At 37.2% G+C, this 26,450-nt stretch overlaps 1 long non-coding RNA gene across 1 annotated transcript in view; it reads left to right on the top strand.

Moving 5' to 3' along the window:
• The first annotated feature begins 7,309 nt into the window (after window positions 1–7,309).
• The window catches only part of LOC135971658 (uncharacterized), a 32,648-nt gene continuing 13,507 nt past the window's right edge, over window positions 7,310–26,450 (top strand). Inside the window, exons 1-3 of the long non-coding RNA XR_010587907.1 lie at window positions 7,310–7,385; window positions 7,742–7,802; window positions 18,266–18,406. This is a non-coding gene — a long non-coding RNA (uncharacterized lncRNA). The remainder of the gene's footprint in view (window positions 7,386–7,741; window positions 7,803–18,265; window positions 18,407–26,450) is intronic.

The following is a 26,450-nucleotide window of genomic DNA, read 5'->3' as shown; positions in this document are numbered from 1 at the left end:
GGGGAAGTTAGGGGGAGGTGGAGGGGAAGTGAGATGCTTAATGGCTACAAAAAAAATAGTACGGGGAATAAATAAGACGTAGTATTTGGTAGCACAACAGAGTGACTATAGTCAATCATAATTTAATCGTACACTTTAAAATAACTAAGAGTATAATTGAATTGTTTGTAATACAAAGGATAGATACTTGAGGGGATGGTTACTCCATTTCCCATGCTGTGATTGTTATGCATTGCATTCCTGTATCAAAACCTCTCATGTACCCCATAGTAGATGTGTATACCCCTATTACGTACCCACAAAAATTAAAATTAAAAAATGTGGATTGAGGTCACCAAGGGACAGAGTGATGGCATTTTTCTCAGGAAAAGTGCCTAGCCTTCAATACCTGTTTCTATTAATAGTTATCAGATATTTAGGCAAATGACGCTATTAAATGTACAAAAGCCAGCTTCTTTCACAACTCTGAATACACTGCTTAGACGTGAAAGCTGCAAAAGAATGCAGACTGAAAATAAGTGGCCATCTTTTAATGTTTCTCCACTGCTTTACGTACAGGAGTCAACAGTTTTATTATTAGGATAATTGCACTGGCTGAACTATCAAGAATGAAATGGAATTGCTGAACCTTAACCCAAGGACTACCATATTGCTTTGAAACCCCAATTTTACTTCATCAGAAATCCCATTGATGAGGGAGTATGAGTGTAGCACAGTTGTGCTATCTGTAAACTTTAGTCTCCCACCTTCTGTTTCTGAGGTGACCAAGGAGTTGCCTATAAACTCTACAGTCTACCTCTCCCATGTTTGGCCTGCTCAGTGAATGGAACAAATCTCATGGGGGCAGGAGAAGTTAGAGGACAAATACCAACCTGTGGAGTATCCGGGGAGTAAAAGGTATAAACTTAGTGTTCTGCAGTATATTATCTGGCAACAGCTGTCAGCTATCTCCAAACAATAAAAGTTAATTATATTCTATTCATCTCTTCCCCTGGTCATAGTCATCATTCTAGCCCACATCAGCATACAGAGTTATTTAACATATTAAATAACATTACAGCATTACAGGACTAGTTATTTTCATGTCCCAGTTGATCCAAGCACTGTTTGGATATTGGCTGCAAGTCTGTTGGTTGCAACAAAATTCTCTTTGGAAAATCTCATGCAGCAGGGGTATGTAGAAGATTCATTATATCACTACACTTAATGAAACTTGTTTTTGGATATAAAATTTCCCCAAGAATTATATTCAAATATATTACTTTCATTTATGTCATTCACTTTCTCCAAAAGCAGCTCAAAAATAAATTATTTAACTCAAATTATTTTACCCAGCCTTGATTAAACTCAGAGATCATATGTTTCAGTAGCAACTAGTGGAAATTTTAAGTAAAGAGCTGTTGAAGTAGGGTTTTTGAGAAAGTAAAGCAGATGATTACAAATTATCTTTGTTGAAATGAAAAATAAGGGCAATGTTAGTGGTATTTGCATATTAGTTGCCTCAAAATTTCAGTGAAAGTTGTTTTTTTAAGATCTTATAATCATAGTTGATTTTTTCCTAAATCTGTTTACCCAAGTGAAAAAAATGAAATGTTTCTTTTAACAACTACAGGAGTCATTAATTTATAAACTTGAGACTAAATGTTTATTATCAGAAACAATATTTGTTAAAAGAACTTACTGTTTCTTTAAACAATGTTTGTCTTGGGAAGTTGGCTTTTCTCACTAACCTTAAGATAATTAACCTACTATCTATGATCTCACTGATCTGGCTCTAATTTATTTAATCAGTGTAAAAGAACAGAAAGATACTCCTATGATTAAAAATATACATAAGAGAAATCAACTCCCAGAGTGATGATGTGAGAAGTGTAGACCCTCTTGCCACTCAGTCAACCATTCAACTGCTGAAAATGATATAAAAAAAACTCTAGAAATTGTCTTAAGGCAAATAGCAAATGGAAAACATTTAGTCCAGAAAATCTACTAAATCTCACTAAGGACATCAACAGCCTGGGGCAACTGAGCCATGAATTTGCTCACATACCATCACTTCCCCCAGGCCCCAGATCAATATGATGGAAGCTCTACTGCAGAAATGTGCAGCTGAGACCAAAATTCTTCTCTACCTAGCTGCCAGCCAGAGACACATAGAACTAACAGACATCTATAGAACACTCACTCAATAAAAGCAGAATACATATTCTTCTCTAGTGCACATGGAACATTTTCCAGGAGAGCCCACATGCCAGGCCATAAGCAACATGGGTATTAACCACAGGAAAAGGTCAAGAGAATTGAAAAGAAAGCAAATTCTGACTTTACTAAACCCCTGAACCAACCAACCCCAGCAGCCACCCACTTACAGACTTATTGTTATGAGATGAAAATAAATGTATTTTTATTAATCTGCTGTTAGTAAGAATTTCTATTTCTTGTTGAAAGCTGAAAGTATTCATAACAAATTCTATCGCTATGCCAGAAAGAGGAGAAGATGGTGCTTAGAATTTTGACAGGAGACTCTGGGGCTTTTTACAAAAGAATATGTTTTTTTCTTCCCCACATACACCATTCTATTAGGACCATGTTAGAAGTCACTTGCACTATGACTAGCTACAATCTCACTTAATACTATGCACAGCCTGACAATAGAGCAGCCCAGTCATTCACCCTTATTGCTCAGGCTCTCAGTGTGCATGTATAATGATGTCTAATCCTTCCTGTTTTTTTCAAGGCTCTCAACTTGCAGTTTAAAGCCTTTAATAATGATCTGAAAATCACTTTTCATTTAATTTGGTCAACAAACTGAAAAAAAATTACAGTCAATACCAGAAAGTGGTAAACGTCTTTCCTAGTCTCTTCCCATAAACTCTTGTAGTGGATCTCAAAGTGTAGTCCCCAAGCCAGCTGCATCAACATCATCTGAGAACTTTTTAGAAATGCAAATTCTCAGGCCCCCACAGACCTTCTGAACCACTTGCTCAGAGTTTGAGAGCCTCTGCCCTACAGCGCACAGCCATATCAGGTGATGCACTCTCTCCTCCTACTCTTAGGCTTTTCTTTCTTACCACCTTCTTCTAGTATCTAGTATCTTCTAGTATCTATTTTTAACACCTCTCTTCTGTCAGTGTTAAAAGCCTGCAGATAATATCCAAATCCATCATCTGATCTCATTAATTATCAGGATGACTGCTGACCCCACAATAAGGCTCATGGGAGATTCTCTACTTACATATCATAATACATAACCCAAAAGCCCATGCTCCAAATATTTAACCACAGCCTGTCAAAATGAGGAGGAAAGTAGAGTAAAAGGTCCTATATGTCTGTCCCCATCCCAAGTAAAGACATTGAACCTCTTTCTTCATTTAATACACCCTTAATCATGGGCCCTTCCTCTCATTTTTCCTTCCTTCTCCCTCTATCTCTTCACCTAGTACTCAGTCAACTCACTTCATGTTCAAAATAGCTCTCACTGTCAACTCTACCTCATTTCAAACTCCAATTATTATCTTTACTCTGTCTAAACTTCACACTGTCTATTTTCATTTCTTTTAACTAGGAGAGTGAAAGCTGAGCATCGATGATCTGTGTTTATATATCCTAGAGATTCATCCTAATTATCTTGTGTTAAAGACAATGTATTATTGTTTCATTCATTTTTAATCAGCCCTCTCTGCAGTGAAAGAATGTCCTTTTTGAAGAAGTGATCTCAGTGTGAACCACCCCCAACCCTGGTTACCCTTTACTAACATCTAATTTATGTACATATTCACAAGGTTGTTTTTATATGCTTCTCACTGTGTATCCCCTAGCAGATTTTTTAACAGATATTTCTCATGTATTTTCCTGAGTACTTGAAGACTTTTGAAAATCTGACTTTGGTTATATGTTCATTAAAATGTCATGCAGCACTATCCTTCCAACTAGAGACACAAAAAGTAATGAAAGACAAACCAAAGCCCAGAGACTCCTCAGCCTGGGTGTACAGTAGAGTTCACCCCAATTACAATAAAGTATCCCTCATTTAAGCATCTAAAAAACAATTTTAAAAAGTACTATAGAACAGACATCTCTCCTCAGGAGTGTCAGCTGTTTGAAAAAAAAAATTGAAGGGTATAATGGAAGTAATGCCTACATGTGTCTCTATTCTATGAACAAAACTATTCTGCTGACCTGTGTATTCTTCTTTTTCCCTTGCCACTGATATTTCTCTAGTTTTATTTTATTTTGCTCTTTGAAGCCATCACAAATCCTTCTTGGAAAAACATCATAAAATCAATGATTTATTTTAAAAAGAGTTTCAGTAGCATATTTGTTACTTTTAGTAATATTAAAGTGACAATAATAAAATATACAGTGCTTTTAACTTTTCTATGCATTTCATTAACATTTTTCTATGGATTCTTACACTAAATCTAAGAGCAGGAATTTTTAAATTTTAACAATAAGAAATGAAAATTTAGAGATGTAAGTCTCTCACAGTCATTCATTTAGATATTATTAACAATAACAAAAACAGCAGCAGCAGCTCATTACATTTGCAGATTGCTAACTAGGACTTAAACTAAGGACCACCAATTCCAATTCCTATACTATTTCTCTAGTCATAACATACCTCTCCAGTACCTATGAGAAAAAGTAACTAAATTACTTAGAATTATCAGAAAGGAGAAACGATTAAAGCCCAAGCCAGTGTTACACATCATCAATCACTAGCATACACTTGAATATTTACATAGTTCCTTAATTCTCTATTTAAGAAAGTCTAACAAAGACAGAAGTTAACAAAAAAAAGAGCCTAAATAACAAAAGAAATTCTAAGCAAAAAGAACAAAGCCAGAGGCATCACATTGTCCAAATTTAAACTATACTATAAGGCTACAGTAATCAAAACAGCATGGTGTTGGTTTAAAAAAAAAAAAAAAAAGACAGACACATAGACCAATAAAACAAAATAGAAAGCCCAAAATAAAGCCACACCCACAACCATTTGATCTTTCACAAAGATGCAGAAAGGACATCATATTCCATAAATTGTGCTGAGATAGGTGGTTAACCATATGCAGAAAAAATGAAATTAGACACTTGTCTTTCACCAGATACAAAAATTAACTAAAGATGGATTAAAGATTTAAATGTAAGACCTCAAACTATAAGAATCCCAGAAAAAAAAAAATCCTAGGAAACACCCTCTGGACGTTGGCCTTGGGAAATAATTTATGACTTAAGTCTTTGAAAGCAATTATAACAAAAACAAAATTTGGTAAGTGGGACCTAATTAAACTAAAGAGCTTTTGAACAGCAAAAGAAACTATCAACAGGGTAAAAGAAAACCTACAGAATGAGAGAGTAACTTAAACAATGGAAAAAATCAAATAACCCCATTTTTTAAAATGGGCAAAAGACATGCACAGACACTTCTCAAAAGAAGGCATACATATTAGCCAACAAACATGGAAAAATACTCAGCATCACTAATCATCAGATAAATGGAAGTCAAAACCACAATGAGATACCATCTCACACTAGTCAGAATGGCTATAATTCAAAAGTCAAAAAATAACAGGTGCTGGGACAAAGGGAACACTGAAACACTGCTGGTAGGAATGTAAATTTGTTCAGCCACAGTTTGAAGACTTCTCAAAGAATTTAAAGTAGAACTGCCATTTAACCCAGCAAACAAATTACTGGGTATATATTCAAAATAAAATGAGTCATTCTACCAAAAAGTTACATACACTTGGATGTTCATTGCAGTACTATTCACAATAGCAAGGATATGGAATCAACCTAGGTGTCCATCAATGGTGGACTGGATAAAGAAAAGGAGGCACACATACGTCACAGAATACCATGCAGCCATAAAAAAAAAGAGTGAAATCATGTCCTCTGCAGCAACATGGATGCAGCTGAAAGCCATTATCCTAAGTGAATTATCACAGGAATAGAAAACCAAATCCCACATGTTTTCACTTATAAGTAGGAGCTAAACATTGGGTATTCGTGGACATAAAGATGGCAACAAAAGAAACTGGAGGCTGCTAAAGGAGAGGGAAGGAGACAGACAAGAGTTGAATAACTATTGTGTGCTCACTACTTGGTTACACCCCAAACCTCAGCATCACACAATATACCCAGGTAACATATACCCCTTGAATCTAAAATAAATATCTCTTTTAAAGAGAGATTGAGGTTCAGTGGTAGGACAAAATAATGGAAAAATCTGTGGCTAAACATCCACCTAGTAAGTAGAGCCAAGACTAATTACTAGTATTATCACATGCTGGGAATGTACCATTACTTCCATTTGAACCTATTCTTTTCTGTCTTCCTCTCTAACGTATAAACTTGGAGTAGGTCACTGAGTTCTATGAACCTTGGTGGTGCTGCCTGTAAACTAACATTATTGGACTAGATGATCTCTAAGCTCCCATTCTAATGGGCCTTGTTTCTATAAATAAGAAGTGGGCAGGTTCTTTTAACAATTCTTGAAAAGTAGCAATTGAGAAAGCAATGCTCAGCCATCATCAAGTTGGGCTTGATCAACCTTAGCTAATGATTACCACACTTTGTGTGCAGCAAAATCATCTATAGTATGCTTAGGATTCAGGCTGCATATGTGGCGAATACAGCAGAGTTATGTTTATAAGAATTACTTCAATCTCAGTGTTTTCAGTTCTCAATTGAGGAGCAAAAGGTCTCAGCCTTTTTATGTAAGGCCTTCTGCCTCCAAATAGTTGAAAAAGTTCCAGAAGTACCCACATGTACAATTTAAATGGCCCCTAACCCTCACCAGCATTGGACCGGTGATAAAAATCACTTTTTCAGAGTCTCCAAGGGAGGGATCAGTAAGGGAAGAGTTCACCAAACACCATGAGAGCAACTCCTTATAGCTCAGGTCTGGGATCTTCTAGTGATGCTGGTCTCGGGCCTCTGCCTCCCTACAGGTGCTCATTTGGGATCATTGACCATTAGCCCTGGAATGTGTGTGGCTTATCATTCTGTCTAGTTAGTAGAGAAATGCTTTCCCTTTTCCTGTACAATTTTGTAAGATTATCTCAGAGTAAAGCTGTTTTGAACTCAGACAACAGTGGAGTTTTTCTGTTTGTTTTTCCCACCCCGCATGAGCACTTATGCAGTTACGTTTATCTTCCTTGAGCACCTAGAGCTCATTGGTGGTGGAGGGAGTCTTACAGCATAGGTGGCCTCTCAGAGTCTCAGCAAGGTCACTCTTTTCCATATGTAATAATGAGCCGTTGTTCTATTCATCATTACCTCATAGAGCCCTTTCTTTGTCTCAGTTCTCATTTACTTACTCTTTTTTTTCTCCTTTTCCTTTTCCTATACCTTCCTTTGGTCCTTATAAGTATCCAAATTGTCCTGCAAGTATGAATTTTACAATAATGTCCTCAATTTGGTATACCAAGACTGATCTTAGTAGTTTCCTTGCACTAGGCACGTTCAGCTTAAAAACAAAAGGGGCCACCTCTTTTCAATAGAAAGAGATAATGTCCAAAAGCCTGAGGATAACAGTTAAACCCATTGAAAATCAATAAAAAGCCCTTTAAAGGCTACCATTTTCTTTAATGACATTTTTTCTTAGTGCTGGATGTCCCCTACCATCAGGCAATCAGTAATAGGATTGCAACTCTTACAGGGAAGGTGGAGGGACTGAGGAAAAAAGAGGAATTGAATTTATGTGTCTTTTCCTTAGCACAGCCTCAGATTTCTTTTTCAGAAAATAACTTCTGAACATACAGCATGAGGAAGCAGTGCTTCCCAACCAGTACATTTGAGTGGTGAGTACTCAACCCAGAGGTCTCAGAAACCTACTAGATTCCCAACTCTGCCACAATTTTGCACCAAAGGGCACCCTCACTTCACTTCTTTGTGGGTGTAAAATGAAGAGAAAGATACCTGCCCATCAGAAGCCAGCACCATGCTCCAGGCATAGGGCTTCAAGAAAACACAGAAGATTCAAAAATGAGGATTGTCATCTCAGAGAAGTTTATGAAATTATTAAAATTTGCAAAAACAATTTTAATCCTATCCGGGGTCAGCATGACAAAGCATTCTCCCCCCAGTCAAGCAGCAAGCGAGGGAAAGGAAGAGCTGCTCACCTTCCATCTGAGGGACTAGGCCAGGGACAGTTTTATCGAACGTGAATCTAGGCATTGCACCTCCATACATGACCATCAATTTTTACAACTTTCTTTTCTTCATTTACTCTGGTTTCACCTTTCACATGGGACTCCTCTGACCTTCAACTCTCTCCCAACTCATGTCTTATCAGGCTGGCTGTGACATCTGATAACTGACATCATCTGGCCCTATGACTTCTCTCTCTCATGAATAGGCAGTCAAGGTCTGGCATATCCTGACTTCTGTAATCAATTGTTGTGATGAAAAAATTCATTTGAACAAACATAGAAGTGTCAGAAACATTTTTAGGAAGGCAGGACCCTGGAAACAGAGTAGGAAGTGATGACAACATGCCAATTCAAAAATAATGTAAGTTATTCTACAAATAAAACCTAGTCAACATGAAAAATGACTCAACTGTTTCTCCCAACAATGACTATAGAAAATATATTTTTAAAAAAAAAAAAAAAAAAGATGTTGAAAAACATAAATATTTGGGTAATTACCCATTGCCATTACTCCACACAGTGTCTGGATTTTCAACTTTACCTTCCAATCAGATGAAAGATTCTTGAACTGGTATGTGAGCTCTGCATCTTCTTTTTAGAAGAACTATTTAGACAATGCTCAACTTACAAAGAAATTGCCACTACCCTTGTGTGAAAGAAGGGCACACAGGAGAAGTAGTGGCAATTTCTTCAAAGTTTAGAGAAACTCTGCTAGTTGAGAGGAACTGCTCAAGTTTCTCTCAACTAGCAGACTTTCCTGGACTGCCTGAATCCCTGTCTGCTGTGAGAAGAGAATTTCAAAACGTGCTGGTGCTCTTGGAGAGCTCCTGGGTTCAGAAGTGAGGAAAGGGAAGAAGTTTCAAAACCTATGTGTATCAGTTAGAAATTTTTTTTTGCAGTTAAATAAAAAACTCTGGTAACAAAACATATTTCTTTCCTTAGCAAGAAATTCAAGAGGAGGACTGAGAGAAAGCCCCCGATTTAGCAGTTGGGAACCCAGAATCAGAACAGGTTCAGCGGACTTCAGTAGAATGGTCAGGGTAGAGACCATGTTGCAATGGGTTGTCTGGGAACAAGCAGTTTTTTTTTTTTAAGTGCAGAGATAAATGATATACTCTAGACCTTAAAAAACATAAAAGACACACAAATGGCCAACAAATATATGAAAAAAATGCTCAACATCACTAATCAACAGAGAAATGCAAATCAAAACCACAACGAGGTATGACTTCAGCCCCTATTATCAAAAAATAAAAAGTAATGAATGCTGGCAAGGATGCAGAGAAACGGGAACACTTGTGTGTGGTTGGTAGGACTGATACTAGCAAAGCCACTACAGAAGACAGTATGTGGTTCCTCAAAAAACTACAAAGAGGGCTACCACGTAATCCAGCAATCCCACTACCGGGGCATTTATCCAAAGGAAAGAAAATCAGTGTAACAAAGATACCTCTTTACTCTCATTTTTATTACAGCACTATGCACAACAGCCAAGACATGGAATCAACCTAGGGTCTAACAACAGATGGCTGGATAAAGAAGATGTGGTATATACACACAATGGAATACTATCAGCCATTAGAAAAAGAGGTTTAATTGGACTTAGAGTTCCACATGGCTGGGGAGGCCTCAGAATCATGGCAGGAGGCAAAAGGCACTTCTTACTTGGTGGCACAGCAAGAGAGAATAAGGGGGAAGCAAAAAGTGGAAACCCCTGATAAACCTATCAGATTTCATGAGACTTATTCGCCATCACGGGAATAGCACAGGAAAGACCAGCCCCCATGATTCAGTACCTCATCGTGGGTCCCTCCCAAAACATGGGAATTCTGGGTGATACAATTCAAATTGAGATTTGAATGGGAACATAGTCAAACCGTATCATGTATATATATGACATTTCATGGATGGAACTAGAGGACATTAAGTTAAGTGAAATAAGCCAGGAACAAAAAGTTAAACACCGCATGTTCTCATTCATATGTGGAAACTAAAGAAAAATTAACCTCATAGAAGTAAAAAGTAGAACAGAGGATACTAGAGGCTGAGAAGGGTAGGCGAAAAAAGGTTGGGGGGTAGGGAGAGATTTGTTAAAGGATACGAAATTATAGTTAGATAGGAGGACTAAGTTATAGCATTCTATAGCACTATAGATAACTATAGTTAATAACAATATAAAGGTTCAAATAGCTAGAAGGAGGATACTGAATGCTCCTAACACAAAGAAATGATAAATATTTGAAATGATGGATATGCTAATTACTCCAGTCTTATCATTACACATTGTATGTATTGTCATGTCACTATGTACCCCATAAATATGTATGATTATCCATTTAAAATATTTTTTAATTTAAAAAATGGGAAGAAAAAAACCTTAGCTTTAGAATTTGGCAGAGTCACAGAGACAATAAAAATTTCCCAAAAGGTATCTATAGATATTAAAAAACATTACAGGGCCGGGCGCGGTGGCTCAAGCCTGTAATCCCAGCACTTTGGGAGGCCGAGACGGGCGGATTACGAGGTCAGGAGATCGAGACCATCCTGGCTAACACGGTGAAACCCCGTCTCTACTAAGAAATGCAAAAAAAAACTAGCCAGGCGAGGTGGCGGGTGCCTGTAGTCCCAGCTACTCGGGAGGCTGAGGCCGGAGAATGGCGTGAACCCGGGAGGCGGAGCTTGCAGTGAGCTGAGATCCGGCCACTGCACTCCAGCCTGGGCTACAGAGCGAGACTCCGTCTCAAAAAAAAAAAAAAAAAAAAAAAAAAAATTACAGAAGATTAAAAAGGGAAAGGGTAGCTTTTATGGTAAAATAATTTAGGGATATACTGAGTAAGCAAAGGTAAGAAGATGTCTTTTCATTACTGCAGAACTTCTCAGCACCTTCAACAAGCTACTGTGAGTTCTCAGTATTCAAAAGGAAGTTAATAGTATACAAATGACTCAAGTTTATTTGACAAAATGATTATTTTTTTCCACCGAGTACCTCCCAGAACTAGTATTTAGAAGACAAGCTATGGAAAACACGGCTTAAAGAATAGAGGATAACATTGTATAAGCCAGGTAGAAACAAGAAGTTAAAAAGGCGAGATTAAAGCAGCATTAAGGGATACCTGATGGGAGAAGGGCTCAGAAAGAATAAGGGATGTGGCAAAAGTGAACAGATGGAGGCTAGAAGGGTGCTTCTTCCTCAGCTGTCTGAGAGGCATAAAGAGAGAGGGAGAGAAAAAGGTGTCAGCACATCTACACAAAGCAAAGGTAGTTGAGGAAATTCACAGGGCAAGACTATATTCTTTTCACAAAAGGAAAGGTTAGATGTGCATAAAGGACAAAGGTCAGGGCCGACTAAGGGAAAGAGAAACAAAGCCATCAGGGTCTGGGAAGGGGTACCAGGAACAAGGAATAAGTGAAGACAGGGAAATGGGACAATATCAGTTTCAAAAATATGCTTTTATTAAATGTCAAGATTGTAATTATGAATAAGCTTTGACCTAAAATTTTATTTTAATGGCATTTACTCCATATATGTGTGTGTGTGTGTATATATATACACATACTCGTATAATATATATATACATATGTATACATATATACTTGTATAAGTCTGTAGTTACATGCTCTAGGATGTTTATTAAAACATTGTTTATAGTAGCAGAAAATTTTTAAAAACATCTACATGTAAATTACTTAAGGATAGTTAACAAATTAGTCCACATTCTTAGAACAGTAGATAGGCAGACAATAAGAATATACTGACTTGGAAAGATGTCCACGATATTAAGTGAAGAAATCAACTTATAGAACAATATGTGTAACATGAACCCATGTGAAACCTGTGGGTGCAGGTGCGCATGCGCATGCACACATGTGTGCACACAAAAAATGGTGGTTGCATGTCTAAGTACATAGTTCTAGGCTATGGTTTTGGTGGAACTCAGGCTGGAAAAAAAAGGAGTAATTTTTATCTTTTACTTCATATCCTTCTGTTTGAACATTTTTACAGTAAGCACATACTGCATTTATAGTTTTTACAGTTTGTTCCTTCCTGGATCTACACTCTAGAGACCCTCCTCCTTCTCTTCTATAGCACGACTTTGCCTCCTAGCTCCAAAGAATCAAGGGCAGGCTGTACTCTCCTGCTGTGACTCAGGCCCTCCTAGACCTCAGGGCCTCATGAAAGACAGAGATCGCTTAGATTTACTGATAATTTCACTTTGTGACTTCACTTTGTGGCCAATCCTTTCTGGTTCTCTGATCTTCAGACCACAAAAATGTCATCCAGCTCTAAGTTTGATCCCAATTCTACACAGACTAGAAAGGGCATGCCAGGACAATGACAAAACATTAATTTTGGGGGCAAACAAACTTTGTTTCCAATAAATAACATAGAATTAATTCCTGGAACATACGTGTGTTTGTAAGTCCAGCCTGATCACATAATACTAAAAAATTAGTAAAAATACCGACTTAGAAATTATTTTTATAGAAACATGATTTTACCTGAACTTTCCTATTATTATTTCTTCTACGGACTCGAAATTCTACTCTCATTTTTATTTTATTTATTTTCAAGGAGAAATTATTGTCCGATGTTCACTTTACAGAAAATCCAGTCAAAATTTGCTTACAATAAGCCATGCAGATGTTTCTTATAACCACTAGGGGTCAGACTACTACATTAGTAGAAGTCAAACCGAACTTGAAACATGGTATCAATTGGTTGAGGATCAGGCTAACATTCTCCTGCATACAAACAGAAGACTGACCATTTAAATTAAACATTTTATAAAGGAGATAATGAGAAAGAATGCATTTGACAAGACAGGCTCAGAAAGTTGAAACTATCATATATGATAAATGTAATATAGTAAAGAAATTTCATCCTTAATAAAAATTTCAATTATTCACTTGCTCATTCTCATTGGCAAGATATTACTCCAATCTAAGTGGGCTCAGATCAGAGGATTAATCATTGAACTGGGCAAATGTTAAGAGAGCAGAAACAACTAAAATCATGAAACTGTCAGCAAAAAAGAAGAAATCCTCATTTATAAAGAATAAACCGCATGACTAGCAGAGGATTGAGATGAATGGCTGAAACATTTTTCCAATGGATTTCAGCCATGGTAACAATAAATCTGAGTCATCTCACAGCAATGAGTGTGTTCAGGAGTGTGGGCAGAGGGCAGCTCTGGACTGGGCCTTTGTTCCACTCCCTGTTTGTGCCACAAACAGGGCCCTGAACACACTCCTCTTCTCCTGGTCTCAAAATGTCTTGAGTAAGATTAATAAAGAATCTTCAGGCCTTAAAATTAAACAGATTTATCTAACAATATTGGTATATAAAAGTTAAGAAAGTGAGGGGAAAACTTTCAAGATTTAAGTTTTAACAAAAATTTTTTAAATGAGGGTATTGACTCTTAAGATACATTATTACAAGTTGTGTTTTATAAAAATGGAACAAACTGAGATCACAGACCATATCTACTGCCAGACAAAGTGATTAACAAAAAGTCAAAATGTATTTACATTTTTAATGATAGTGTTTTAAAGTAAATACTCTAAGTGTATATGTAAACATATGTGCGGGCTATTCCCTGGAATGATAAACAAATTAAAAAGTGGTTACCTGTTGGGGGTGGGGTAGAACTAAATGGATATGGATAGTGTGGCTATAAGAATATACGGTTCATTTCTTTATATATTGTTTTGATATTTTTGTGATTGTATTACATGATGCATTACATTTTTTAAATTTTGAATATATCCATTGCCTATTCAAATTTTTAAAAAATTACTTTTAAGCTTTATAAGGGCAAAAATGTGGGCCAATACAAAATTAAACACAACTGAATATGAAAACCCTCCGTGATTTGAATGGGGGTTAGAAATGACACAGGGATCTTTGTTGCTAATATAAGTTGGCAATATAACAGTGATACTATGTTTTAAATGGACTGCATCAAAATACCTCAACCAAATTGGCCACATCTTAATGGTTGTATCTAAAGATTTTGTTTGGCAGATTTTTCACCTGTGCCCCAAACCCTCACTGAACTGCTTATACCTCATATGACACTAAATCCGGAGAGGGAAGAAGTTCCCCCCTCCTCTTTTTTCTTTACATACACACATGCATGCACAGCATGCACACGCATGCGCACACTGGCATGTGTGTCAATGAATATTAATGTATGCAAAGAAACAATGGAGATGGTCACAGGCAAATTTATTCTGCAAATCACTAACCTAACTCATAGCCTTCTCAACATACAGGTCAAATGTGATTTCTATCAAAATTCCAGCAAGAGAATTTGTAGATGTAGACAAGATTATTGTAAAATGTATATGTAAAGGCAAAGGAACTCGAATAGATACAACCATTTTGATAAAGAATAAAGCAAGAATTATTCTACTCGATTTCAAAATATATCGCTACAGTAATCAAGGCTACCTGGCACTGGTGATAAAATAGACACATAAATCGATGGAACAGAATAGAGAACCCAAAATAGACCTAAACAAATATGTGCAGTTTATTTTTCACAAAGGTGCAAAAGCAATTCAATGGAGGAAAAATAACTTTTCAACAATGGTGCTGAAACAATTGGACATCCACAGGTCAAAAAGATGAACGTGGGCCTAAGCTTCAACATTAAGTTAAAATTAACTCAAAAAGTATTAGCCTGGGAAACATGGTGAAACCTCATCTCTAAAAAAAAAAAATACAAAAAAATTAACCAGGCGTTGTGGCATGTGCCTGTGATCCCAGCTACTCAAGAGGCTGAGGTGGGAGGGTGGCTTTAATGTAGGAAGTCAAGGCCGCACCCCAGCCTGGGTGACAGCGCAAGGCCCTGTCTGAAAAAAATAAAATAAAATAAAATAAAAACAAAAATAAATAAATAAAGTATTAAAGATTTAAGTGAAATTTTAAAAGTATAAAACTTTTAGAAAAAAGTAATAAGAGAAAGTCTTCAGAATCTAAGACTAAATAAAGAATTTTTAGATTTGACACCAAAATCATGATCCATAAAAGAAAAGATTGATAAATTGGATTTCATCAAAATTTCAAACTTTTGCTCTATGAAAGATTCTATTGAAAGGATGAAGAGATAAGCTTCAGAATAGGAGAAAATATTTGCAAAAATGTATCTGGCAAAGGACTAGTATCTACAATATATAAACTATTCTAAAAACTTAACAAAGAAAAACCAATTAGAAAATGAACAAAAGACATAAACAGACATACTAATAAATATGGTATACAGGTGGCAAATAAGTACATTATAAGACATTTCACATCATTAACTGGCAGGGAAATGTAAATTAAAACTACAATGAGATATCATTACACATCTATTAGAATGGCTAAAATAAGAAATTGTGACAACACCAAATGCTGACAAGATTGTGTAGAAACTGGATCACTCATACATTGCTGGTGGGAATGTAAAATGCTACAGACACTCTGGAGATTATTTTGGCAGCTTCCTAAAAAACTAAATGTGCAACTGTCATACAATCCAGGAATTGCCCTCTCCAGCTTTTAGCTGGGGGGTCAGGGGTGTGGGAAAAAACTTCCATCTGTAAAAAAAACCTATACATAGATATTTTTAGCTACTTTACTTGTAATAGCTTAAAACTGAGTACAGCCCTGATGTCCTTCCATGAGTGAACAGTTATACAAAAATCTGGTATATCCATATGTGCAATACTACTCAGCAAGGAAAAGGATTGCGTGAACTATTGATACACACAACAACTTGAATGAATGTCTGGAGAATTATGATGAGCCCAAAAAGCCAGTCCCAAAAGGATAGGTACTGTATGAGCCCATTTATATAACATTCTTGAAATGACAAAATACTACAAATGGAGAACAGGTTGGTGATTGCCTGGGGCGAAGAATGAGGTTGGGAATTGGTGAGAAAGAAGGACGAATGCTACAAAAGAATGCTACAAGAATCTTTGTGATGAAAGTTCTCTGCATCTTGACTGTATCAATATCAATATCTTGGTTGTAATATTGTACTAAAGTTCTGTAAGATATTAGCATTGGAGGAAAGTAAGGGTATATGAGATTTCTCTGTATTATTTCTTAGAACTGTGGGTAAATCTACAATCATCTCAAAATGATGTTTGGTTTTATATATATATATATATACACTTGTGTGTGTGTTATTATAATTTTATACCTAAAGAAATATATATGTTTAGTTTACATAAAATATTTCTAAAATAATTAATAATATAAACTATGACCTTGAGTTGTTATGGAAATGAGGATCATAGTAGCTATGCATATTTTTTCCTTGTTGGATGTGCATGTGTGTGTGTGTATGTGTATGTGTACAAATTATTAAGTTATTGCCTACCAGTTCCAAAGCTACTCTTCTCTCTGCTTTATGTTTCTGGAATTGGGACTTCACAAATCACACTTCTGCTTTCCTAACTTAGGCTTTCTCTCTTAAGCTCCACCAACACAGGGAAACTAAAAGACAGAAGGAGAATAAAGGAACTTCCTCCTCCTCATTTGCTTCCTGTGGGCTTCTCTGTTCCATGTCCTTCTGGGCATCACACAGTAACAGGTCTTCTCCATCTAAGGGTATCAAGGCCTTCCAGTAGCAGCAACTGAATTCAATTTGCATGTTTTCCAATCCTTGCAAAACCAGTCACATTGAACTGGTGTCAGCAAACTTTTGCTATAAAGGACCACATAGTAAATATTTCAAGCTTTGCAGTCCATTTGTTCATATAGCAACTACTCAACCCTGCTGTTGTAGCAACAGCTGTAGATAATATTTAACTGAATATGCATGGCAAGTATAACTTTATTTTTGGACACTGAAATTTTAATCTTCTATGAATTTTATGTGTCACAAAATATTATTATCATTATAAATGAAATTGTGCCCCTCAAAAAGATATGTTTTACTAGTAACCTCCTATGTCTGTGATTATGACCTTATTTGGAAATGAGGTCTCTGCAGATAATCAAATTAAGGTGAGGTCATTAGGGTGGCCCTAATCCAATATGACTGGTATCCTTCCTTTTACTTTTCTTCTTTTTTTTTTTTTTTTCCTTTTTTAAGAAATGGGGTCTTGCTATGTTGCCCAGGCCAGTCTTGAACTCCTGGGCTCAAGTGTTCCTTCCTCCTCTATCTCCTAAAGTGCTGCAATTACAGGCATGAGCCTTCATGCCCAAGCAAGTGGTATCCATACAAGAGAAAAATGTTGCAAAGACATGGACACAGAAAGGAATTCGTTCTGTGAAGATGGAAGCCAAGATTGAAGCAATCAGCTACAAGCCAAGGACTGACTGCCACCTCCGGAAACTAGAAAAAGTCAAGGAAGGATTCTACCTAGAATCTCAGGGGAATCATCGCCCTGTTGCTAACTCTATTTTGGATTTCTAGTTCCCAGAACTGTACAAGAGTAAATTTCTGTTGTTTTAAGTCATGTAATTTGTGCTATTTTGTTACAGGTGGCCCTAGGAAACTAATACCCTTATTCTTTTATTTTTTTATTCAATGTTTTAAAAACATAAAAAACCATTCTTAACTCCCAGGTCATACAAAACAGGTAGAAGGCTGGATTGGGCCTATAGGCACCTGACCCCCACCTCAAAACATCAACATGTGCCAAGCAATGCCCATACCGTCTGTTTTAGACCCACACTACTACATTCTAAGAATTTCAGTCTCTTCCCTTTTCCTCCACCCTGAGGGAAAGGTAGATGCTTCTGTAATTGCTACTTATATTACGCTTCGCTATTCTCTCTTTCCTCTTCAGTTACCTAGCTAATAACTTTATACCTAGTTAACAATTATTTATGTTAAATTTGCTCTGTTAAAATAATTGCGTGTTTTTTTTCCTGGCTGGATCCTGACAGATATAATTTTCTTCTGAAAAGATTATTCAAGATTTTATATGAAGTACATTGACCTTTAAGGCTTTTGGGATGCCATGGTAATTATTAAGTTTGATTTTAGGTAATTAAGTTTGATTTTAGGTAATTGAGACAACTCTTTGCAGAGCTGAGATCCCTGACACAGAAATTGCATACTTTATTTGTCACAAACTTTAATTAATAATCATTCTTGCTTTAATAGATTCATTCCTCTGAGGACCCTCAAGTACTTCAGAAGAACTAAAAAATGAATACCGTGTTACACCAAAGAAGAAATAAAAGCTGCCAGTGTCTTCAGAAGTTAAACAGACACCTGTTCTTTGACCCAGCAAACCCATCCTAGGTACTTACCCAAGAGAAACAAAAACATGTATTTACAGAAAGACTTGTATAAAATGTTCAAAGCAGCCTTACTCATAACAGCCAAAATCTGAAATAACCTAAATGTCCATCAATAGGATGATGAATAAGTAAACTGAAATATAACCATATAATGAAATACTACTCCATCAATAAAAAGGAATGAACTTCTGATACACAAAACAAAGTAAATAAACTTTAGGAACATTATGTTGAATAAAAGAAAAGACACCAAAGAACATACGAAGTTCAAGAACAGGTAAAAATAATCTGTGATGATGGAAATCAGAAGAATGGTTGACTTAGGGTAAAAGAAGAATGTTGACTGGAAAAGGGCAGGAGGGAAGTTTTGGGGTGATAGAAATACATCCTAGTTGGGATAAGGATGAAAGAGGCTTATATATTTGTCAAAGCTCATTGACATGCACTTTATTTTTTTAGATGAGGTCTTACTCTGTCTCTCAGGCTGGAGTGCAGTGGCACGATCACTGCTCACTGCAGCCTCAACCTCCGGGGTTCAAGTGATCCTCACTTCAGCCTTCTCAATAGCTGGGACCACAGATGTGCACCACCATACCCGGCTAATTCCTTTATTGTTTGTGGAGATGGGATCTGCCTATGTTGCCTGGGCTAGTCTTGAACACCTGGGCTCAAGCAAACCTCCCACCTCAGCCTCCCAAAGTGCTGGGATTACAGGCGTCAGCCACTGTGCCCAGTTAATCTGCACTCTTAATAGATGCATTCCACTTTATGTAAATTTTACTTTAAAAGCATAAGAATAAGTAAAAGAAAAAAAAACTAAGGCATAGGTGAATCTCTAATTTTCAGACCTGAAATTCATAGCATAACCTTTGGAATTATAGACTAAGCCTTTAGAAGGCAAGCACTAAAACTATCTTCTTTGTTGTATATCGAATTTAACATGCTGTAACATATCTATTGATCCAATAGGTGTTAATATTAGAAGCATGAGCACGTTTCAAACATATAAAGTAGGTATCACTTCCAAATAAAATCTGCGTAAGTAGTTCAAGTTTGGCCTTCCCTTTTACCCTTCCTTTTTTTTTTTACAGTATAAAAGATTCTGAGGGATTTTTTTTTCCTCACCAGATTTTGATTCCCAGCAAGCATCACCAATATACAATAACTCATTGAAGGAAAATATTCTTCCTTTGGGAAAAAGACTAAAATTAAACACTTTTCATCTACCTAAAAATCATTACAATGGCATCAAAATGTGAATAATTTAATCTGCTCATAAAATATTACCTACCACTGACAGTGCTTGGCTGTATGTTCAGATTGACTCAATTTAAGAATTTCTAGACACAAAAAATTTCAAGTTGAAAAGTGATCACAACAGTCACCTTTTCAAGTCTAGTTCACAGACATTATGAGTAATTTTTTTGCAATGTCAAGCCATTTTGGCATAGCATTTGCCTTCCGTCATGAACGACTAAGTGTTCCTTTTCTTTGTTTACCTTACTTTTAATTAAACAAATAACATATTGTTGGGGGCTGGGCACAATGACTCACACCTGTAGTCCCAGCACTTTGGGAAGCCAAGATGGGCAGATAGCTTGAGATTAGGGGTTCAAGACCAACCTGACCAACACGGTGAAAATCCATCTCTACAAAAAAAAAATCCGAATAACAAAATAACATATTGTTGGGTGTGTGTGCATGTAACTTGAAACAACCCAAGTGCTTATTAATAAGAGAATTGATGAAATAATTATGGAAGCATGCAGCTTTTTTTTCTTAATGAGATACCTTTAAATGTGGTGGCATGAAAAATTTTTCTGGATATATTAAGTTGTTAAAAACGAAGTCACAGAAGGAGAGGCATAGTATGATCATATTATGTTCAAAAATCTGTAACTGTGTAAAATAATAAAATGTCTGTAAATATTATCAAACGAATAAAGAAAACATTTAGAAGGATCCATCTACACTGTTAAAGTAGTTAACTAGAAAGAAATGTTAAAAAGAAGGTGTACACAAAAGGATTTGCACTTGAATTTTATAAGCAGCGCATAAATCCAGTTTCTGGAACAATGCTTGATACAAAGTAGATAACAAATAGTTGTTGAATGAATTAATATATTACTCAAGGAATCAATGGCTTCTATAACTTTAAAACAAAACAATTATATTAAAAAACACAAATAAGTAAAACAAATAGAAACCATCTAAAATCAGCTCCCCAAAGAACTGTTGTTTACATTTTGGCATATACATATAGCCCAGTGTTTTTATTTTTAATTTTCAAAAATTGTATATATTTATGGTGTGCAACATGATGTTTCAATATATGCACACATTGTAGAATGGCTAAATCAAGCTAATTAACATATCTATTACCTTACATACTTTTCTTTTGTGTATGTGACGAGAGATCTAAAATCTACTCTAAGCAATTTTCAGCAATGTTAATAAGTATACAACATATTATTAACTATACTCATCATGTTGTTCAATAGATCCCTTGAACTTATGACTCCCATTGAAATGAAATTTTGAATTCTTTGTATCCAATATTTTTCTTTTTAATACACAATATTAAAGCACCAGACCAGGCATGTAGCACAAGCCTATAATCTTAGCACTTTGGGAGGCAAAGACAGGTGCACCTCTTGAGGTCAGGAGTTCGAGACCAGTCTAGCCAACATGGTGAAACCCCCTCTCTACAAAAAATACAAAAATTAGCCAGGCGTGGTGGCGCACACTTGCAGTCCCAGCTACTCAGAAGGCTGAGGTGGGAGGATAACCTTGAAAGAGAGAGACCCTCTCATATTGTTATATATTGTTTTATACTCAGTACCTGTTTTAAGAAAAAAATAAGGAAGTAAAACCAAAGACAGGCAGCCCGGCGCCAGGCCCGAAACCAGGACTGGGCCTGCCTGACCTAAACCCAGTAATTAAAAATCAATTCATAACTTAGAAATCGATGTTATTCATAGATTCTAGACATTGTATAGAAGAACATGTGAAACTCCCCGCCCTGTTCTGTTTCACTCTGACCACCGGTGCATGCAGCCCCTGTTACATACCCCCTGCTGGAGCAAATCAATCATGACGCTTTCACGTGAAATCTTTAGCGTTGTGAGCCCTTAAAAGGCACAGAAATTGTGCACTCAGGGAGCTCAGATTTTAAGGCAGTAGCTTGCCGATGCTCCCAGTTGAATAAAGTCCTTCCTTCTAAAACTCAGTGTCTGAGAGGTTTTGTCTGCGGCTCGTCCTGCTACAACCAGAGCCCAGGAGGTAGAGGTTACAGTAAGCTGTGATCATGCCACTGCACTTCAGACTAGGCAACAGAGTGAGACCTGTCTCCAAAAACAAAACAAAAAAAGATAAAACAATGTACAATATTTTGTAAATTGTCGCTTTCCCCAATCAAAAATATACCAGGGTATCTTTCTTTTCTTTTCTTTCTTTCTTTCTTTTTTTTTTTTTTTTTTTTTTTTTTTTTTGAGACAGAGTCGCACTCTGTTGCCCAGGCTGGAATGCAGTGATACGATCTCAGCTCACTGTAACCTCCGCCTCCCAGGTTCAAGCGATTCTCCTGCCTCAGCTTCCCAAGTAGCTGGAATTACAGGCATGTGCCACCACACCCAGCTAATTGTTGTATTTTTAGTAGAGACAGGGTTTCACAATGTTGGCCAGGTTGGTCTTGAACTCCTGAGTGCCAGAGATCTGCCTGCCTCGTCCTCCCAAAGACTGGGATTACAGGCGTGAGCCACTGCGCCCAGCCACCAAGGTATGTTTCAATGCCAATAAATACATGCCTCAATAATTTTTAATGTCTTCATTTTATTTTAGCATTCTTTTTTTATTCTAACAGAACTATTCTTCTTAATTTAAATGTCAATAATGTTCATTCAGTCAGTCAGTCAGTAGCTCAATCAATAAATAGTTTTAAAGACCATGCAATATTTCAGGCAGGTACTCAGGCAAGCATAAGAATACAACAGTTAATGAGGGGAAAAAAGGCACCTGTCTTCCTAGCAACTGGAGTCTATGAGGTGAGATAAACATTATACGAATAAATAGAAAGATAAATACATGGTTTTAAAATATAATAAGAAACCTTTTTAAAAATTTTGGAGACAGGATCTCACTCTGTCACTCAGGCTAAAGTGCAATGGCAAGATCACAGCTCACTATAGCCTCTATCTCCTGGGCTCAAGTGATCCTCCCACATTAGCCTCCCAAGTAGCTGGGACTACAGGTGTGCACCACTGTGCTCAGCTAATTAAAAAAAAAAATTTTTAGTAGATATGAGGTCTCGCTATGTTGCCTAGGCTAGTCTTGAACTCCTGAACTCAAGCCATCCTCCTGCTTCAGCCTCCTAAAGTGCTGGGATTACAAGTGTGAGCCACAGCACCCAGTCAAGAAATTTTCTTAGAAGATGCTATTCATAATAGAAAAAAATACGTTTAGAAGATGTAATTCAATAATTTCCCTTTGTGAGTGTCCAATTTAAGCTGAACTTGCAGGATGGGTGTTGAATGTGGCCAGGCAAACAGAGCAGAGAGCACTGCAGACAGTGAGAACAGAATCAGAGAAGAGCGCGCCACTGTGGAACAGAGAGAAAGCAGAACTGAAGAAACTTCTGGAGGAAGGGTGTGGCACTAGACTAGCTTGCAGGGTAGAACTTTGAATTCTATTCTAAGTGCAGAAGGGAGCCACCAAAGAGGGGTTTTGTTTTTGTTTTTGTCCCCTCCCCATCCCATGTATAAATGTGCAAGGTTTTTCTTTCTTGAGTTCACTGACCACTAAGAACAGAATGGATTGCAGGAGCAAGAATGAAAATACACAGATGACGAATAAAATGAGGGTTTCCAGGCTTGGGAAAGTATGAAGGAGTAAGAACAGCTGTCCACGAATAGAAAGTGTTGCAGAATGATTTGGCAAAGAAAGATGATGGGGAAGCAGTTGGAAAGTGTCTTTCTGTAACAATTCAATGCACACAGTATTTTACATATAATTTCAGGGTCCTTGTAGAACCCCTGAGTAGAAGACCACAGCTTTAAGACTGGTCACCATCCTTATCAAGAGAAAAGTGGGATTTGAGATGGGTTTAATAATTCTCTTGCCCTTACTGCCCTACTTGCCTTCCTTCCTTGCCCTTGAGAAGGCACCAAGACCTCAGGAGCCATGGTAAGGTTACTCTTAAAATATTAAAACTAATTTACATTGCCAGTGTACCTTCATACTCATTTAAAAATAGAAGACTGCCCAGAAGGAATGTGCTGGGAACAGAAAGAAACCAACTTAGTGCTATACTCTTACCACAAATCATTTAGAATAACATTTACAAACTGGCCAGTAGGTGATGAAATACCTTCCCAAATTTCTCTGCTTGTCTTTCCCTGTTTGGTCATTTATAGTGGCGCTTCTACATTGCTAAAAATAGGTTCTCAAATATGCCAAAAATAATTGAGTCTGCTGTCCTCAATCTCCAAGGGATAGGAGGCTGATATTAAACTGAAAGTAATCATTCTGAATAGAGAGATGTTTTGTTGTTTGGGGCTTGTTGGTATGGATTCTTCACCAGTGTTTGTTGTTGTTGTTTTTAATACACTTTAAGTTCTGGGATGCATGTGCAGAATGTGCAGGTTTGCTACATAGGTATACATGAGCCATGGTGGTTTGCTGCACCCATCAACCCATGATCTACATCAGGTATTTCTCCTAATGCTATCCCTCCCCTTGCCCCCCATCCCCCAACAGGCCCAGTGTGTGATGTTCCTCTCCCTATGCCCATGTGTTCTCATTGTTCAACTCCCACTTATGAATGCTTGGTTTTCTGTTCCTGTGTTAGTCTGCTGAGAATGATGGCTTCCAGCTTCATCCATGTCTCTGCAAAGGATATGAACTCATCCTTTTTTATGACTGCATAGCATTCCAGGTGTGTATGTGCCACATTTTGTTTATCCAGTCTAATATTGATGGGTATTTGGGTTGGTTCCAAATCTTTGCTATTGTGAACAGTGCTGCAAAAAACATACATGTGCATGTGTCTTTATAGTAGAATGATTTATAATCCTTTGGGTATATACCCAGTAATGGGATTGCTGGATCAAACGGTATTTCTGGTTCTAGATCCTTGAGGAATCACCACACTGTCTTCCACAGTGGTTGAACCAGTTTACAGTCCCACCAACAGTATAAAAGTGTTCCTATTTCTCCACATCCTCTCCAGCACCTGTTGTTTCCTGACTTTTTAATGATTGCCATTCTAACTGGTGTGAGATGGTATCTCGTTGTGGTTTTGATTTGCATTTCTCTGATGGCCAGTGATGATGAGCATTTTTTCATGTGTCTGTTGGCTGCATAAATGTCTTCTTTTGAGAAGTGTCTGTTCATATCCTTCACATGCTTTTTGATGGGGTTGTTTTTTTCTTGTACATTTGTTTGAGTTCTTTGTGGATTCTGGATATTAGCCCTTTATCAGATGGATAGATTGCACAAATTTTCTCCTATTCTGTAGTTTGCCTGTTCACACTGATGATAGTTTCTTTTTCTGTGCAGAAGCTCTTTAGTTTAATTTGATCCCATTTGTCTATTTTGGCTTTTGTCGCCATTGCTTTTGGTGTTTTAGTCATGACGTCTTTGCCCATGCCTATGTCCTGAATGGTATTGCCTAGGTTTTCTCCTAGGGTTTTTATGGTGTTAGGTCTTATGTTTAAGTCTTTAATCCACCTTGAGTTAATTTTTGTATAAGGTGTAAGGAAGGGGTCCAGTTTCAGTTTTCTGCATATGGCTAGCCAGTTTTCGCAGGACAATTTATTAAATAAAGAATCCTTTCCCCATTGTTTGTTTTTGTCAGGTTTGTCAAAGATCAGATGGTTGTAGATGTGTGTCATTATTTCTGAGGCCTCTGTTCTGTTCCATTGGTCTATATATCTGTTTGGGTAACAGTACCATGCTGTTTTGGTTACTGTAGCCTGGTAGTGTAGTTTGAAGTCAGGTAGCATAAAGCCTCCAGCTTTGCTCCTTTTGCTTAGGATTATCTTGGCTATGCAGGCTGTTTTTGGTTCCATATGAACTTTAGTTTTTTCTTCTGCGAAGAAAGTCGTTGGTAGCTTGATGAGGATAGCATTGAATCTATAAATTACTTTGGGCAATATGGCTATTTTCACGATATTGATTCTTCCTATCTATGAGCAGGAAATGTTTTTGCATTTGTTTGTGTCCTCTCTTTGGTCTTTTCATGTAGTCCCATATTCCTTGGGGACTTTATTCTCTCCTTTGCATTCTTTTTTCTCTAATCTTGTCCTCACACTTTATTTCATTAAGTTGATATTCAATCTCTAATATCCTTTCTTCCACTTGATCAATTTGGCTATTAATACTTGTGTATGCTTCACAAAGTTCTCGTGCTGTGCTTTTCAGCTCCATCAGGTCATTTATGTTCTTCTCTAAACTGGTTATTCTAGCTAGCAATCCCTCTAACCTTTTTCAAGGTTCTTAGTTTCCTTGCATGGGGCTAGAACATGCTCTTTTAGCTCAGAGGAGTTTGTTATTACCCACCTTCTGAAGCCTACTTCTGTCAATTCATCAAACTCATTCTCCATCCAGTTTTGTTCCCTTGCTGGCAAGGAGCTGTGATCTTTTGGAGAACAGGCATTCTGGCTTTTGGAATCTTCAGCGTTTTTGTGCTTGTTTTTCCTCATCTTCGTGGATTTATCTACCTTTGGTCTTTGCTGTTGGTGACCTTCGGATGGAAATTTTGCGTGGTCATCCTTTTTGTTGATGTTGATGCTATTGCTTTCTGTTTGTTAGTTTTCCTTCTAACAGTCAGGTCCCTCTTCTTCAGGTCTTCTGGAGTTTGCTGGGGATCCACTCCAGACCCTGTTTGCCTAGGTATCACCAGTAGAGACTATAGAAGACCAAAGATTGCTACCTGCTCTTTCCTCTGGAAGCTTCTTCCCAGAAGGGCACCCACCAGATGCCAGCCAGAGCTCTCCTGTATGAGGTGTCTGTCGACTCCTGCTGGAAGGTGTCTCCCTGTCAGGAGT

This window comes from Macaca fascicularis, chromosome 7 (assembly GCF_037993035.2).
Source record: "Macaca fascicularis isolate 582-1 chromosome 7, T2T-MFA8v1.1".
NCBI lineage: Eukaryota > Metazoa > Chordata > Mammalia > Primates > Cercopithecidae > Macaca > Macaca fascicularis.
Note: the sequence above shows the minus strand (reverse complement) of the source record. Positions and strands in the feature narration are given on the sequence as shown.